At 38.0% G+C, this 17310-nt stretch overlaps 1 protein-coding gene and 1 long non-coding RNA gene across 5 annotated transcripts in view; one reads left to right on the top strand and one right to left on the bottom strand.

Moving 5' to 3' along the window:
* LOC141517542 (uncharacterized) overlaps positions 1-17310 on the bottom strand; it is a 74467-nt gene that overhangs the window by 37339 nt on the left and 19818 nt on the right. For both annotated transcript variants that reach the window (XR_012476900.1, XR_012476901.1), the window contains one exon: positions 6822-6901. This is a non-coding gene — a long non-coding RNA (uncharacterized LOC141517542). The remainder of the gene's footprint in view (positions 1-6821; positions 6902-17310) is intronic.
* Positions 2336-17310, top strand: part of UGT8 (UDP glycosyltransferase 8) — a 119582-nt gene continuing 104607 nt past the window's right edge. For all 3 annotated transcript variants that reach the window (XM_074228622.1, XM_074228619.1, XM_074228618.1), the window contains exon 1: positions 2336-2796. The gene's annotated coding sequence lies outside the window, so the exon portion shown is untranslated. The remainder of the gene's footprint in view (positions 2797-17310) is intronic.

The raw sequence follows: 17310 nt of genomic DNA, 5'->3' as shown, positions 1-17310 counted from the left end.
GGGAAATCACTCTATTTAACCTTAAACTGTGATTGGTGAAATTTGTCAATGGAGTAAAAGCCCCTGGGATTAAAACTGATTTTGTTTTGAGGTTTGAATTCAAGTATAGATGTCTGATGGATCATTAATTAATCCATCATCCTAGAGAAATGTCACAAGCTACTTAATGGGAATTTGAGCTTGAACTTTTTTTTGGGGGGGGGGAATAATAAAGCGAAAATATTGAGCAGAAAGCAAATAGCTAAACTTGTACTTTTCCGTACTGTAATGCTATGTTTTTCTAACATTTCTGGGAAAACTTGTTTTGTGTCTTTCTTTGTGCTGACAGCGAATATCTCATGTACTCTGTATCTGGGCAGCAATCTTTTCCATACTATATACTCTTATGTCCAGTAAACATCCCCATGCCTTATGTCAAAGTTGTCATGGCCCAGATGTGGAACAGAATCATCTGATCCACTGAGGCACACAAATTATGTTGAGATAGCAATGGTATCAAAATAATGAGCAAACTATCCCTGACTATTTGTGACAAGATCATCTAAACCACACTTGCTCAGAATGTATCCCACCTTAAGCTTCTCCAGTCTCTCACCTTCTCCTCTTTCTTGACTTTCCCTTTTAAAAGTTTTACCCTGTTCTTCAAAACCTTATTAGTTATTACACTTGTAGAGCTGTAATAAACTCTGTCCCCCATAACTCTGGGTAATTGCACTCTGAATTCAACACTCCACTTGAACTCTAAAATATTTACTTCATCATTTTTATATCCCATCTACCAGATTGCTCTAACGAACTTTTGCTAATATACCTTCCATCTCTTTCTTTTGTTTACCATCTTCTCTCAGTAGACTCTTTGAGGATGAGGGCTGTCATTTTATTTGCATTTATTGTTGTTTTGTCCTTTTTTTTTTTTTTTACACAAGAGGATCACAATGAGGTGATGCCATGACATAAAAGTGATTTGGATTTAAGTGAGGGAGCACTGTGCAAAGACACCAGTCTCACTTTCTCCTCAGGAGTCAAAGGGATCCAAGGGGCCAGATATAGATCACAAGTACTAGAGATGACTTAGGATGTTAAGATAAGGTCTTAAACAGCTCTCAGTTTGATTGAGGCAAAGCTCATTCAGTGATAAAGGTCAGGTAAGAAAGAAATAAGGCATAGGTGAGTCTCTTTTAGTTATTCCCTCCCTCTCACCAAAAAAAAAAAAAACCAATCTGAAAGAGCAAGATCCTCAGGATTTCAGACCAAAACAGAAACAATTGATATTTATATTCATTCTTAGCTAGAGTGACTTGGGGCTTGTAATCCCCAAGATAACTTGCAGAACACGTATTTAGGCAACATTTGCTTGGTTCTTAGAAACAGTCATAAGGTTTGTAAAAAATTCTTTGCGAAAATGAATCCATCTGGGTCCCCATTACAATCCTGGGCGATGGTAGCTAGTGCTAGCACTGCCATTTTACACATGAGGGAACTGGGGCCGACTTGCCCAGGGTCATGGTGGGAAAGGTGCCGAGGTCCCCAACCTTACTTTAAAAATACTTCCCACTAGTGAAGAGTGACTACATCTTCCGAAATCCAGTTCTCTCCATTGTTGAAAACACAAAGGCAGCAGCTATAATACAACAATGACGCTCAGTCGTCTTAACCGCAAAGTAATACAATTATTGCCAGGGGTTATTTTATCCACTTGTTCTGAAGAAGGTCCGGAATTCATTCCAAGTCTTCTTTCTTTCTCCTCTTAAACTGCCCTGAATTAGTTTTGCTCCAACCCAGCCCTGGCCTTGGCTGGAGAGGACAAACGGTACCGAAGGGCGAGTCGGCCTGTGTGTGTCTTGGGGGCTTGCTGAGGGCTCTGGCTGGTCGGGGACATGCCAGCCGGGGCCCGGGCCGCCGCCGCCTGCCAGGGATGCCCACTCGGCACGCAACAAAAACAAACCGCAAAAGGCCCGAAGCTTCAAAATTCAACTTTGTAAGAAGGCGGCCGCGCAGCCTAGCCCAACGGCGGCCGATCTCCGAGAAGCCTGGCCCAGGGCGGCCCTCGCTCCGGAGGCGGTTTGCTTGCGCCAGCCGCGCCCCGCGAAGTCTGGGCCAGTCGGGTCAAGGTCAGAGCCCCGGGACTCCTTTTCTTTCCTCGGGTCCCTTCTGGAAACTTTCTGTAAGGGGCGGGAGGAGCGGCAGGTGGCGGGGGGGGGGGGGGGCGGAGGCAGCGGGCGGGGGTCTTTCCGCGGGGGGGCGGGGGCAGGGCCCGCCCTGCGGGGGGTTGGGGGCGGGGCTACGCGACTGTCCCAAGGTTCTGGGCCGGGAACGATCGGGGGATCGAGTCCCAGAGCTGCTCCCTGAGGGGGCGCGAGGCAGCCCGCCAGTGCCGGCGCACCTCCTCTGTCCTCCTCCTCCCGCCGGCCTGACTGCCCGTCCGTCGGCGCGGCGTGCGGGGCGGCTGCGGGGCCGAGTCCATGAGCCGGGCGGGCGCTGAGGCCGCGGCCGCGTGAAGCCGGCGCCCGTGGGATGCGGAGCTGAGCGCGGAGCCGCCGCGCCCCGGAGCCGCCGCGCCCCGGAGCTGCAGCCCCGCCGCGGGAGGGGGCCGGGCCGGCCCAGCCAGCGGCCAAGTCCGCGCCCAGCCTCGCCGGCTCCGGGCAGCGGCGCAGCCGGCCACCCGCGGCCCAACGACCGGCCACCCCGAGCGGAGACCCCGCCGGCCCGGAGGCGGCGCCTGACGCTCGAGCAGGAGAGCGGGCTCCTGGCGTTTCGGGCCGGGGTTACCGAGGCGGGGGCGACCCGGCGGGCCAGGTGAGACGGGGCGCGCGGCCTGTAGGGCCCAGGTGGGACGCGTGAGGGGTCGGGGGGGGGAGGTCTCCGCCGGCGCCTCCCGGCCAGGTTCAAGGGCACGACCCGACGGCCCGAGCGACCGGGGCTGAGTAGGCCAGGGAGCCGGCCCGCCCCCTCCGGGGCTGGGGAAACTCCCGAGAGAATAAAACTCCAGGGCCGTTCTGGGGCGTTTTCTTCGCCGTCATTACCGATAAGCCCATTTTTATACGCTCAGGAGCTCACGGGAAGTAGGAGAGAAGGCTATTAAAGGCTATCAAAAAGCCCGCGTGCGACGGGAGAGAGGGAAGGAGGCCCGGGCGTGCCCACGAGGGAGGGCTGGCGCGGGGTCCGAGACCTGTGGCAGGAGGAGGAGGCGCCGGAGGGGATGCTGATGGGGCCACACACCTGTTACTGCGCACCCCGAGAACAGGCGACTTGGGGACCTGCCATCTCCACCCGTGGCATGGATGCTCGCATGTGTAAGGGATCCCCTGTATTCCTGGGGGAGCAAGGCTTTTCACAATTGAGGAAGGTGGTAGGAAAGTGCTTTTAAGTTTCATCCCATATAGTCCTTTTGATGGAAAAAAACTCAGAAGGTGTGGCTGGTTGTAACTCGCCAAGTGTGGGAGATTCTTTAACTCTGGTGTTAATCAGTCCTGTCCTTACAACTCTGGAGCTGAGCTGAGCCGCTCCCAGGAGAAATGTGTTGGTGAGTTTAAGTCCCAGGTGAAGGAAAGAAAGAGAGCACTTTTTAAAGAGTGTCTTACCTTATGGGAAGGAATGAATCTTTGCTCCTTTGTGGCTTTTAATGACTTCCAGATTTGTAAACTAATGGGGCGAAGTGAGGGACATCAGTTAACTGTTAATTTAATTAAAGGTCAGCCTCAGGATTGTTTAAGCTCCAAACAGCAAGCCAAGCCTTGGTTTTTTTCCCTTAGCGATTTTGATACTTTTTAGTGTGGTCAGGTAGGAAGAGCTTTAAGACTTGTTATCCATGAGAGTTAGGTGACAGTTATCACTGTGATCTGAGTAGACAGATAATTGTTACTATTATTAAGTATTAATATGCAGTGTCTGAAAGTTTGTAAAACATTTTTAATATATTAACAAATTTGATTCTCACAACAAACCTCACTTTACTGGTGAGGAAACGGACTGGAAAAAGTGATTTTTCTCAGGGTCTTTCAGCTTAGTAAGGTGAAGAAGGATTCAAATTTAGGTCTTGCTAAGTCAAAGACAAGTGAAACACACTTTGAAAAAATTACTATGAAAGTATGGTTCTATCTTAGGACATCCAGAAAACGCTTACAAATTGCCTCTGAACTTGTTTGTAAAGCAGGACATAGTCTTCTGGAAGGTAATGGAAAGTGGTTCATCTTTTGTTTAAAGCAGTTAACAATTCTTAAATTGTTGTTACCATTTCCTTTTTTTATATGACTTATTCCTTGGTAGACACAAAATACTAATAGCATACCTTTAAATGGGCAAAAGAAGCATATTATATTTTACCTGGGATCCTTTAATTTGCTATTTGCTATTTTAACATTTTGATCTGATTTCCTTTTTATATTTTACACACCCAAAACATTATTTGACCCTTTATTCCTCTTAAGTTCATTTGAGGATGTCAAAGAACTCCAGAGAAGTGGGGTTAGGTTACTAAATTTTTGATAATAAATCAGAGGGGAAAAAACTTTCAAAGGTATTACTTTTTTTTTTTTTAGGTTACTAAGCCCATTCCTCATTCTCTATTAAGTGCTCACTGTGTGCCAGCCACTATACTTTTCATTGGGACTACAAAAAAAAAAAAAGCAAAAGACAGTCCCTGCCCAGAAGCTTACAATCTAATGGAGAAGACAACATACAAATACATACAAAGCAAGTTTTATATATCTATTTATCATATAGCTATCTAAATTTAACAGAGGAGAAGACCTAGAATTTAGAGTAGTAGGAGAAAGCTCCTTATTACAATGGGAATTTTAGTTGGCACTGAAAGGAAGCCTGAGTGGTCTTAGTAGGCAGAGGGTCCCATAGAGAGAAAGCCCAGAGAGGAGAAATGGAGGGTCTTGTTTGTGCAACAGCCCAGGGGGGGGGGGGGGCGCTAGTGTCACTGGATAGAAGATGAAATGTAAGGAAGTAAGGTATAAGAAAACTGGAAAGGAGGAACCTAGATTTTGAAGGGCTTTGAATGCCAAATACAGTATTTTGTATTTGCTCCTGATGGCGATAGAGAACTACTGAAGTTTTTTGAGTAGGAAGGGGTAACAGGATATACTTTCTTAGGAAATCAATTGGATAGTTAAACAGTTAATGTCCTTTTGGAAAAGTTTAGGATTGGAATAATAGAGATATGTATTTTTTTGATGTATGTCATTTTCTTCCTTTTGAAAGCTAATGGTACCTTTTTTTTATAGTAGGTTAGAGAGCATTGAGCCAGGAAAGACCTGAGTTCAAGGCCATATCTTGATGTATTACATAACACCTATGTGTCCCTGGAGAGGTCATTTAACTTCTCAATCCTCCACAAACTCTTAAAACAGAGAACTAAAGAGAAGGTGCTGACTTGAATTTAGAGTTTTTTTATCTGGGAATTCCCTATCAGTCCCTATTGACAACTTAAATATACTCCATAATAATTAAGACTGGGTCCCTCTATCCATATATCTATCCATCTACACACAAACATAAATGCATACACACATATGTTTATGTATGTATACATGTGTATTATAATACAAACTCATATGAAAGGAAGGAACAAACTTAAGAATTCATTAAGTCTTGTGGGTACCTATTTAGAGGTAATATACGTATGGCACATTTATGTTATAGCCACGTACAGGATGTTCTGGATAAAATTAGTTTTACAGGCAGTCTCTAGTCAAAAATTCAGTACTCTTAGCTGCTTTACTAAATGATGGAAAAGGTTTTTTTGATTGAATCAGGCTAAATGTTTAGACACAATTCGAGTGTGACTAGCATGACTTAACATTAGATTTTTAAAATTCTTTTACATCCGAACAGTGGTCTGAATCTCTGTGATGAATTTTAATTAAAACTGGGTACTTCAGATCAGCATGTGTAACCTATACTATTTTAGGCTTAAAACAGTAGCTTTAGGGGCAGCTGGGTCGCAGGGGATAGAGCTTGGGTCCTGGAGTCAGGAGGACCTGAGTTCAAATCTACCCTCACTAGATACTTACTAGTTATGTGCCTTTGGACAAGTCACTTAACCCATACATAGCCTTGCAAAAACAAAACAAACAAATAAAAAAAACAACAGTGGCCTTAATTGAAATGAAACTTAACTTCTTGCTACAATTATGACTATACCAATTAGTATACAGAAAAAATATATAGTTAGCAGTTTACAATTCATTTAAATTATGTCTATATACACAGACTGGTTTCTAACCACTCTTTATTTTGTATTTGCCTTCTCTAGAATACAGTATTTCTTTAAGCCTACAATCTTGCCAAATGAGCTAATATATGTCTTTAGCATAGTTAGTGCCTGAAACATAGTAGGTCTTTAATAAATGCTTGTTTTCTGATCTAATAGAGATGGGAATAATTATCTTTACCCTTTTTCAGAATGTAGACTTTTGGGGAAATTTTTCTTGATTTTTGTTTCCAATATGATGATCAAGAAGCCATTGAGAAAAGCAGGGTAAATCCTGATGGCAATAGAGAACTACTGAAGTTTTTTGAGTAGGAAGGGGTAACAAGATATGCTTTCTTAGGAAATGAATTGGATAGTTAAACAGTTAATATACTTTTGGAAAAGTTTAGGATCAGAATAATAGAGATTTATTTTGATCGTATATTAATATATTGTATATTGATAAAACAATCTAGATTCAAATCCTATCTCTGCCAAGTATTTGGAAATTTCTTAGGAAAATTATTCCACCTCCCTGGGTCCTTGTTTCCTCATTTTTAAGATGAGATTCCTTGCAGCTAAACTAATATCCTTTTTAAGGAAATCTATGAAAAAGTCTTACCTTCATGAAACATATTTAGGTGGTGACGATGTTTGTCCTTTGTTCTCGAAGACCATAACAACAACAAGGAAGAGGATACTCTGAAAAGCATATGAATTGGATTTGAGTGAGGGGGTACTGTGCTAAGTCACCAGCTTCACTTAATGCTCCAGACCCTTTTGGATCCAGTAGCCAGATATGAATCAGGATGACTGAAGATGGCTTTGGATTTGAGACAATCAGGATTAAGTGACTTGCCCAAGGTCACACAACTAGTTAGTATCAAATGTCTGAGACTATATTCAAACTCCCGTCATCCTGACTCCAAGGCCAGTGCTCTAATCACTATACCACCTAGCTGCCACCATCATATTCAGAAACTTTAATTTAGAATATAGTTGAACATGTATATCTTGCACTAAAATGCAATTAAAACCTACTTAGTCTATATGTTTCTTTCTCATTGTTATTCAGTCATTTCAGACTCTTCATGTGACTCCTTTTGGAGTTTTCTTGGCAAAGATGCAGGAGTGTTTTTTTTCCATTTCTTTCTTCAGCTCATTTTACCGATGAAGCAAATAGGGTTAAGTGACTTGCCCAGGGTCACACAGCTAGTAAGTGTCTGAGGTCAGATTTGAACTCAGGAAAAATGAGTTTTCTTGAATCCATGACTGCCCTCTATCCACAGTACCACCTAGTTTCCCATTCTTTTTATGTTTCTACAAGAGAGAAAATTATTTGGATGCAGTGCATAAGAAACTTAGAATCCTAGATAGGAAATTAGAAGGTTTGATTTTATACAGAGGTATAATAATTAACCCAGCCAATATTGAAATTTAGAATCTTTTTGGAGAATGACTCAAATGCTTTTCTATAGCTGTATATCTGTCAATCCAATATATTGACACTATCTCAAATTGAATTTTGAACCATACTGTTCATTAGATGAGATATTTTACTATATTCAATACATAAACCTGCCACTTCCTTGATGTTGTCAATGATTTTCAGACATAAGGAAGGCTAGCATCTATTAGCAAAATAGTAATGTGAATGTATATTTTTGTCTTGACAGTTACAAATCTTATTTTTCAGCAAAGATACAGGTCTTCAGGGAAACAATTTAGGGAAGATGAAATCATTAAATTGACTGTTTAGAAAAAATGGTTAAATTTAAACTAGTTATTAAACTAATGGAACAATTGTGACATAAAAAACTGTCATTCAGTTCATGTAGATATGGGTTCAGGTTTTCCTGATGACATTCTTTTTTTGTTTGTTTGTTTTTTAGGATTTTGCAAGGCAAATGGGGTTAAGTGGCTTGCCCAAGGCCATACAGCTAGGTCATTATTAAGTGTCTGAGGCCAGATTTGAACTCAGGTACTCCTGACTCCAGGGCCAGTGCTCTATCCACTGCAACACCTAGCCACCCCTTGATGATATTCTCAATGCTCGAGGATGCTTTGTAAGATTATAAATTAAAGCACACAGGCCAACTTTTATCAGTAGAAGTTTCTTCCTTGAGAGTTTCCTGCATCAGTAGGATCAAAATCATAAATTTAGAGCTTAAAATGCCCTTAAAAGTATTCTAGGTCAAAACCCTATTTTTGTAGATGAGGAAACTTGAAACTCTGGTCTAAAACTTTTTTCCAAATTATTGTTGAATTCATCTTAGATTTATTTGAAAGGGTTTCAATATAGCTTTAGCTTAAATAAATATAATTAAATTCACACTGTTCAAATTTAATGCTATCTTGTCACCTCATTTACAAGCAAAAATACTTAAGTCTTGCATATTCTTTGGGAGGCAGTGTTCTTTCACCAAAAGCACTGGATTTTTAAATCTCTGGACTTGAAATCAAATGCTAATTTTGCCATGTGGTATTACATACATATGTGTGTGTGTACACACAGAAACACATATGACTTTGGACAAGTCCCTTAACCTCTTGGGGCCTCAGTTTCCTTACCTGTAAAAAGAAATGGTTAGGATGATATTCATTCATTGATCCCCAGCTCTCTTGGAACTCTACTTTTTGAACATATAAAATATAAAAAGATTTATGACATGAAAAAATGCATTGTTGAATCGTCATAATAATGCTAGTTTGTTTTTCACTCATTTCAGTTGTGTCTGATTCTTCATTGCTAAAGATGTTGAAAGGATTTGCCTTCTCTGGTTCATATTGTAGAGGCAAACAGGGTTAAGTCACTTGCCAAGAGGAACACATATATTAAGTATTGGAAGTCGGATTTGAACTCGGGTCTTCCTGACGCTGGGTCCACTAGGCTTCATCCTTATAATGCTGGTGGTACCTAAAACAATCACTTAGGAGTTTGGTTGCCTTTCTCTGAAAACTGATAGAAGTACTTGACAAATCTTTATTAAAGTAATTATTGAACTGTTTGTAAGATAAAGTGTTTCAGATTCTGAATGGATTCAGTAGCTTCTAAAGCAAGGTAATTGATGGGCTTCAGTTTAAGGTTGCTATTGACTCATTCATTATGTACCTTTTAAACACAACAGTCATTTTCTCCTATCACTCTCTTCTAATGGGTAACTTGTGATTGATTTAAATAGGAGTGACCTATAAAGATTATCATTCCAGAATATATATCTGAGAAAAAAACAAATAAATAAATTCCTGATGTTTCTAAATTTATGAATGGAATCATGAACAAGGTGGTAATACCTTTGAGACTTGTGTGTAGGTGCAAGTAATAGTTGGATTAGAGTTAGTCAATGTGTAATAGGAAAATTTCATGTTCACTGAGTGGTTTTCTAATGGCTTTCTCTAAAGTGATTACTATATTTTATTTGAATATGTGACTGATTTCTGGGTTTATTTTTTTTTGTAATTGCATAAAATTTAAGGTTGCAGTTTAGTGATATATAACTACTTCTGGTAAAGTCAGTTTGATGTTTTTTTTGCATATCAGCAATATAAAATAACATAAACACATACACATTTCAATTTTGCATTTTTTTAGTTTGCTTTGGTATATTACGATCAAATTATTGTTAACACAGATATATATATATATATACATATATATGTAATATATTAAATTGAACTTATATTAAATAAACGTGTTAAGTTAAAGACAGTTTCAACCTGGCATAATGATAGCTGACTTTGAAGTTAGAAAGACCCAAGTTCAAGTCCTGTGAAATATAACTTAATATTTGACCCTGGGCAATTAATTAAATTTTATAGTGCCCCAGGTACTTGCCAGAAGCTATATAAAATGCAGATTGCTGCCCTGGTGGAAGGGGTTTCATTACTGAAAGGTTTCCATATACCAGTGAAATGACAGGTCCAAATTGCTTCTCTGAATCCTTGCCCTACTATTAAAAATTAAAGGGATCTTTTTTTCTAAACTAGATTTTGAAACTTATTTACTGAACTAAAATTAGTTCTAAGTCTAAGTCACTACTAACCTCAATTTAAGATCAATTTCTGAAAAGATGTATGTAATAATTTTGAGTTTCATTTTTAAAAAACATTTCCATTTATATAGAAGAAAATAAGATAATTTTATATGAAACTGAATCTTCATACTGCTTTATTAAATGGGATAAATTGCAGGCTACATCTTAAACTATCCTGTCTGTCTTTGCTTCTATCTGAACTTTCTTATCTCTTTTGTGTATTTAAAAAAAAAAATTCTTCCCCTACCCTTTTTTTGTTTGACTTTCCTATTGCTAAGTTTCCTTTTTTAACCATAAACACATCTACTTAAAAACCAAAAGAAAACAAGCATATTCACATACAAACACATAACATTTTAAACTAATAAACATAGTCAAGCAACATGAAGACACATGGTCTCCAAATACAAAACTATATATCTCCTTCTGCACCTTTAGCCCATCACCTCTCTTTCAGGTGGGTAATATGCTTCATCATAGGACACTGGACATATAGTTGGTCATTGTCTTCCCTGTGTTTTATAAATTGTTCTGTTCTCATTTCAGTCAGTCAATAAACATTTTAAAACATCTATTCACATAATTCTATATTAGTTTATACTACTTAGAATTCTTTGAAATCATCTCTTTTGTTATTTCTTACTATACAAAAAGATTCCATCATATTCATACGCCACAATTCATTCATTCACCAAACAATGGGCAACTTTGATTAGTGTTATTTACTCTCATTCCTCCACCTTTTAATTCCTTCTCTTTGAGGAAGTTTATTTTGCTTTGATAATGCATGTGGCATAGCAGGGGGACTTTGGAGGTTTTTTTTAAAAAGGAGATGATCACTGGATTCCTTCTAGCTTTGTGCCCTAGTCCTAATAATCTGTCCATTTTTCATTTATTTTTTCTTAAAATAGTGTCTGAACAATTTTCCCTCAATGATTTTTCTAGGTCATTTGTTTTCAGTGTCAGCCATCTCATTTTCTTTAATCTTTTCTTTCTTTGTTCAAAAATTTCTCTCTGTCTAATAAATTTATTGATTTCTGTTTAATCTTGTCTGATTTGTATAGAATTCATTACTTGGATCACTCTCGCCTGATCTATTCCTTTTTTTCTTTTTCTTTAATCTCTTGCTTCATTTTTGACTGGTATTCATGTATTGCTTCTAGAAAATATTTATTTTTTCTTTTAATTAGCTTTCCTCTTCTGAAATGCATTTTTGGACATCTCTAGATCTGTAACAACTTTTTTTCCACAATCACCACTGTTTTTGTTTTATTCATTTTTAAGCTTAAATTTCTGAACTGGTACTTTGTTCCAGGGCCAGCATGATTGGCTTGGCAAGGTCTTGCCCTGGCAAAAATGTCCCACATATTTGTTTCTAGAGTTAGATCCCTAGAAAGATCTCTAATCTTTGAGGTTCAGATCTTCTGGGTAATTAATGGTTTATGGTGTTTCAGGATAGAGAAATAGATATTGGGATTTCCTATATGAATTCTTTTCCTTTTTATGTTCACTTTATGTTTCATCAATTCACATAAGTCTTCCCAGGTTTTTAATCCCACCTCATTCAAAAGCTGCTTTCCGAATTTTTTAGTGATTCAGGAAGGGAAGAATAGCCTCTTTTTTCATAATTAAAAAAAATCAACTAGTAGTATTTCATCACATTTATATTCCATTACTTGTTCATTTATTCTCAACAAAAAAAGAACTATAAAAAGAACTATACAAATATGGGTCCTTTTCCTTTTTACTTGATTTCTCTGGCTATAGACAGTGGTATCTTTGGGTCTGGGTTAATAGTATTGTTTTAATTTTCATTAATCTAATTTCTTTATTTTAAATTTTACTGAGGGAGCTTAGTGCTTTTGTAAAATGAAACAATCAGTCTCAAACTTTACCTTTTACTCAATGTTTATGTTTTCATTTGACTAATAAGAAAAACCAGGGAATTCCTTCAAATTGATTTTTTTATTTTTAATTTTTTGTTTTCTTTATTAAAGATATTATTTATTTTACATATTCCCCCCAATCTTACTTCCCTCCCCCATCCCCCCCCAGAAAGCAGTCTGTCAGTCTTTACTTTGTTTCCATGTTATACATTGATCCAAATTGAGTGTGATGAGAGAGAAATCATATCCTCAAGGGAGAGACAAGAAGTCTTAAGAGGTAACACAATCAGACAATAAGATATCTGAGTTGGTTTTTTTATATTTTTTAGATTTTGCAAGGCAATGGAGTTAAGTGGCTTGCCCTAGGCCACATGGCTAGGTAATTATTAAGTGTCTGAGGGTGGATTTGAACCCAGGTACTCTTGACTCTAGGGCCGGTACTTAATCTACTGCGCCACCTAGCCTCTCTTTTTTTTCTAAATTAAAGGGAATAGTCCTTGAACTTTGTTCAAACTCCACAGCTCTTTACCTGGATATAGATGGCACTCTACTTTGCAGACAGCCCAAAATTGTTCCTGATGGTTGCACTGATGGAATGAGTGAGTCCTTCAAGGTTGGACATCACCCCCATGTTGCTGTTAGGGTGTACAGTGTTTTTCTGGTTCTGCTCATCTCACTCAGCATCAGTTCATGCAAATCCCTCCAGGCTTCCCTGAAATCCTGTCTCTCCTGGTTTCTAATAGAACAATAATATTCCATGACATACATATACCACAGTTTGCTAAGCCATTCCCCAATTGAAGGACATTTACTTGATTTCTAATTCTTTGCCACCACAAACACAACTACTGTAAATATTTTTGTACAAGTGATGTTTTTACCCTTTTTCATCATCTCTTCAGGTTATAGACACAGTAGTGGTATTTCTGGGTCAAAGGGTATGCCCATTTTTGTTGCCCTTTGGGGGTAGTTCTAAATAGCTCTCCAGAAAGGTTGGATGAGTTCACAGCTCCACCAACAGTGTAATAGTGTCCCAGAGTTCCCACAACCCTTCCAACAATGATCATTATCCTTTCTGGTCATATTGGCCAATCTGAGAGGTGTGAGGTAGTACCTCAAAGAAGCTTTAATTTGCATTTCTCTAATAATTAATGATTTAGAGCAATTTTTCATATGGCTATGGATTACTTTGATCTCCTCATCTGTAAATTGCCTTTGCGTATCCTTTGACTATTTGTCAATTGGAGAAAGGCTTTTTGTTTCAAAAATATGACTGAGTTCTTTGTATATTTTAGAAATGAGTCCTTTGTCAGAATCATTAGTTGTAAAGATTTTTTCCCAATTTACTATATTTCTTTTGATCTTGGTTACAGTGGTTTTATCTGTGCAAAAGTTTTTTAAATTAATATAATCGAAATCATCTAATTGGTTTTTAGTGATGTTCTCCAACTCTTCCTTAGTCATAAACTGCCCCCCTTTCCATAGATCTGACAGGTAAACTTTTCCTTGATCTTCTCATTTGCTTATAGTATTGTTTTTTATGTCTTAAGTCCTGTAACCATTTGGATCTTATCATGGTGTAAAGGGTGTTTAAGTGTTGGTCTAATCTAAGTTTCTTCCATACTAACTTCCAATTATCCCAGCAGTTTTTATCAAAGAGGGATTTTTTATCCCTATAGCTGGACTCTTTGGGTTTATCAAACAGCAGATTACTATAATCATCTCCTGCTTTTGCACCTAGTCTATTCCACTGGTCCACCACTCTATTTCTTAGCCAGTACCAAACAGTTTTGATGACTGATGCTGTATAATATAATTTTAGATCAGGTAGGGCTAAGCCACCTTCTTTTGCACTTTTTTCATTAAGCTTCTGGAAATTGACTTTTTATTTCTCCATATGAATTTACTTACAATTCCTTCCAACTCATTAAAGTAATTTTTTGGAATTTTGATTGGTAGGGCACTAAACAGGTAAGTTTAGTTTTGGTAGAATTGTCATTTTTATTATATTAGCTCTACCTATCCATGAGCAGTTGATATTTGTCTAGTTACTTAAATCCGATTTAATTTGTGTGGGAAGTGTTTTATAATTGTTTACAAAAAGTTTCTGAGTCTGTCTTGTCAAGTAGACTCCTGGGTATTTTATATTGTCTGAGGTTACTTTGAGTGGGATTTCTCTTTCTAGCTCTTCCTGTTGTATCTTTATATAAATATATATATATATATATATATATATATATATATATATATATATATAATTTATGAGGGGTTATTTTATAACCTGCAACTTTGCTAAAATTGCTAATTGTTTCCAGTAGTTTTTTGGATGATTTCTTGGGATTCTCTGGTTAGACCATCATGTCATCTGCAAGAGTGAGAGTTCTTTCTCCTCCTTCCCAATTCTAATTCCTTCAATTTCTTTTTCTTCTCTAATTGCTGAAGCTAACATTTCTAATACAATATTGAATAGTAGTGGTGATAATGGGCACCCTTGTTTCACCCCTGATCTTATTGGGAATGCCTCTGGCCTTTCCCCATTGAATATAATGATTGTTGATGGTTTTAGATAGATACTGCTAATTATTCTAAGGAATAGTCATTTATTCCTACACTCTCTAGTATTTTTAGCAGGAATGGATGTTGTATTTTGTCAAAAGCTTTTTCAGCATCTATTGATCTGTATAATTTCTGATAGGTTTGTTGTTGATATAATTGAGTATAGTAATAGTTTTCCTAATATTGAACCAACCCTGCATTCCTGGGATAAATCGTACTTGATCATACTGTATTATCCTAGTGATAACTTGTTGTAATCATTTTGCTAAGATTTTATTTATGATTTTTGCATCTATATTCATCAGGGAGATAAGTCTATAATTTTCTTTCTCTGTTTTAACTCTTCCTGCTTTAGGTAACAGTACCATATTGGTTTCATAGAAAGAGTTAGGCAGAGTTCCATCTTTCCCTATTTTTCCAAAGAGTTTATATAAAATTGGAACCAATTGTTCCTTAAATGTTTGGTAGAATTCACTTGTGAATCCATCAGGCCCTGGAGATTTTTTTCTTGGGGAGTTCAAAGATGGCTTGTTGAATTTCTTTGTCGGAGATAGGGTTGTTTAGGTTTTTAATCTCCTCTTCATTTAACCTGGGCAACTTATATTTTTGTAAATATTCATCCATTTCACTTAGATTATGAAATTTATTGGCATAGAGTTGGGCAAAATAATTTTGGATTATTACTTTAATTTCCTCCTCATGGGTGGTGAGTTCACCTTTTTCATTTGTGATGCTAACAATATTATTTTCTTCTTTTTTAAATCAAATTTTATTATTTTTTTTGTAATACCAACTTTTGGCTTTATTTATTGATTCAATAGTTTTTTTGCTTTTGCTTTTATTAATTTCTCCTTTACATTTTAGAATTTCTAATTTGGTATTTAATTGGGGATTTTTAATTTGTTCTTTCTCTAATTTTTTTAGTTGTATGTTTAGTTCATTGATTTCCTCTTTCTCCAATTTATTCATGAAATATATCCCCTGAGAAGCCACTTTGAGTGAATCCCATAGGTTTTGGTATGTTGTTTCATTATTATCATTATCTAGGATAAAATGGTTAATTCTTTCTATAATTTGTTTTTTGTTCCTTTCATTTTTTAAAATGAGGTTATTCAGTTTCCAGTTGTTTCTGTGATCTGAGAAAGATGTATTCAGTATTTCTGCCTTTCTCCAGTTGATCATTAGGTTTTTATGTCCCAGTACATGGTCAATTTTTGTATAAGTTCCATGTACTGCAGAGAAAAAGGTATATTCCTTTCTATCCCCATTCAATTTCCTCCAGAAGTCTACCATATCTAGTTTGTTTTTTTTTTAACAATTTGTTTACCTCCTTAGCTTCTTTCTTGTTTATTTTATGTTTCAATTTATCTAGATCTGAGAGCAGGAGCTTGAGGTCTCCCACTAGTAGAGTTTTGCTGTCTATGTCTTCCTGTAGTTCTTTTAGCTTCTCCTCTAAGAATTTGGATGCTGTCCCATTGGGGTCATATATATTCAGTATCGAAATAGTTTTATTGTCTATGGTACCTTTTAGGAGGATAAAGTTTCCTTCTTTATCTCTTTCAGTGCTATCTATTTTTCCTGCTGCTTTGTCTGTGATAAGGATTGCTACCCCTGCTTTTTTTTACCTGAGCCTGAAGCAAAATATATTTTGCTCCAACCTTTTACCTTTACTTTATATGTATCTCTCTGCTTCCAATGAGTTTCTTGTAGGCAGCATATGGTCAGATTCTGTTTTTTAATCCACTCTGCTATTTGCTTTTTTTTTTTTTTAGATTTTTGCAAGGCAAATGGGGTTAAGTGGCTTGCCCAAGGCCACACGGCTAGGTAATTATTAAGTGTCTGAGACCGGATTTGAACCCAGGTACTCCTGACTCCAGGGCTGGTGCTTAATCTGCTTTGCCACCTAGCCGCCTTGCTTACGTTTTTAAGAGAGAGTTCATCCCATTCACATTAAAGCTTATGATTACTAATTCTTTATTGCCCTCCATACTTTCTTCCCTCTGTTTGTATTTTCCCCCTTTCCCCCTCTTATCTGTATTGGCCAGTATTTTGTTTCTGAATACCACCCCCTTCAGTGTGTTTGCCCTCCTGTATCACCCCCCCTCCCCTTTCTTTCCCCTTTCTCTTTTCCCCCCATTTCCCTTCCCTTCCTTTTGCTACTTCCCCCTCTTTCCCCATTCCCTGTCCCTTTCTCCATCCCCCCCTCCCCTTTTCCACTTTTAATCCTTGAAAGGTTAGATGTTTTTTAAGTTAACTAAGTATGTGTAAGTTGACTTTATGCCAAGTTTGATGAGAAGAAGATTCAGGTGTTTCTCCTCTGCTCCCTTCTTCCCCACTATTTCCATAGGTATTTTGTACCTCTTAGTGGAATGAGATTTACCCATTCAATCCCCTCCCTCCTCTGGTCTCCTTCCTGTCCCCCTTTTTATGGAGGTAGTGTTTTTTAGATCATTCTATCTGAGTCATAGAAAATTCTGAGATCTGTCACTTCTAGCTAAGTACATTCTGACCAATAAAGTTAAAATTCTTGAGAGTTATTAGAGTCTTTCTCCCAAGTGGGGTTAAAGCCAATTACATCCCATTGGATAGCAGTCTCATGGATAGATCATGAATGTCCATCACTTCTGGCTAGGTA

This window comes from Macrotis lagotis, chromosome 3 (genome assembly GCF_037893015.1).
Source record: "Macrotis lagotis isolate mMagLag1 chromosome 3, bilby.v1.9.chrom.fasta, whole genome shotgun sequence".
In the NCBI taxonomy this organism is placed as follows: Eukaryota; Metazoa; Chordata; class Mammalia; order Peramelemorphia; family Peramelidae; genus Macrotis; species Macrotis lagotis.
The sequence above is the reverse complement of the archived record's forward strand: the minus strand, read 5'-3'. Positions and strand labels throughout refer to the sequence as shown.